The sequence below is a fragment of the Orycteropus afer genome, unplaced genomic scaffold (genome assembly GCF_000298275.1).
Source record: "Orycteropus afer afer isolate SDZICR_OR568_19922 unplaced genomic scaffold, OryAfe1.0 scaffold00712, whole genome shotgun sequence".
In the NCBI taxonomy this organism is placed as follows: domain Eukaryota; kingdom Metazoa; phylum Chordata; class Mammalia; order Tubulidentata; family Orycteropodidae; genus Orycteropus; species Orycteropus afer.
Genome location: NW_006922299.1, coordinates 795,437 through 796,314, shown reverse-complemented (window position 1 = coordinate 796,314; position 878 = coordinate 795,437). Strand labels below are relative to the sequence as shown.

At 41.7% G+C, this 878-nt stretch overlaps 1 non-coding gene across 1 annotated transcript; it reads left to right on the top strand.

Moving 5' to 3' along the window:
* Positions 1–335: 335 nt before the first annotated feature.
* Positions 336–442, top strand: LOC122151786. The gene has a single exon (XR_006164266.1). It is a non-coding gene; the product is annotated as a U6 spliceosomal RNA (small nuclear RNA).
* The last annotated feature ends 436 nt before the right edge of the window (positions 443–878 follow it).

Below are 878 nucleotides of genomic sequence, written 5' to 3'. Positions count from 1 at the left end.
GCTCCTGAAAGAGCCCACTACACCTCTTTGCTGTCTCCAATTCCAGGGCTTCGACCTGTAACTTTTCCAGTTTACATATTGTTCCAGTATAACTACATTTTACAAATTTGAGCCTGTTTTGATTTCGTTGCATCAGCTATGACTGAACTGGTTCAAACTGGTTTGAAGCCCCATGTTTAGGTGACTCACATCCATGTTCAACATTGAGAAACACTGACAGAGAACACAGAAGAACACACATAAATCAGACGACAATTAACTATTAATCATGTGAGTCTGATTAATAATTATTAAAATCATTAAAATTGCTCAAGGAACTTCAAAATGCGGACCCAGTGCTCGCTTCGGCAGCACATATACTTAAATTGGAATGATACAGAGAAGATTAGCATGGCCCCTGTGCAAGGATGGCATGCAAATTTGTGAAGGGTTCCATATTTTAAAAAAAGGAGACCCAGCCTCAGGAATTCTGAATTTGAAGTGAGATCCAGAAAATAAACACGTACTTTTTAAAGGAGTCTCCCATGTTATCAGGGTTTATAAGCAGGTTTGGGAGCCAAATGTAGGGTATAAAAAGTGGGAGTTCTGAAAAAAGGATGGCCTGGAGAGAGGAGTGGCCCTTGAACTGAACCTTGTAACATAGCTTCAATTTTTGGAGAGTGAAGAGAATGTGTTTATGCTTGTGTGTGTGTGTGTGTGTGTGTGTGTGAATAAGACTGTAAGACAATGTCATTGTAACTTTCTTCTAGATGTTGTTGTTGTTGTTAAGTGCCGTCAAGTCGTTTCCGACTCATAGCGACCCCACGCACAGCAGAACGAAACACTGCCCGATCCCGCGCCAGCCCCACAATCCCTGCTATACTTGAGCCCATCATTGC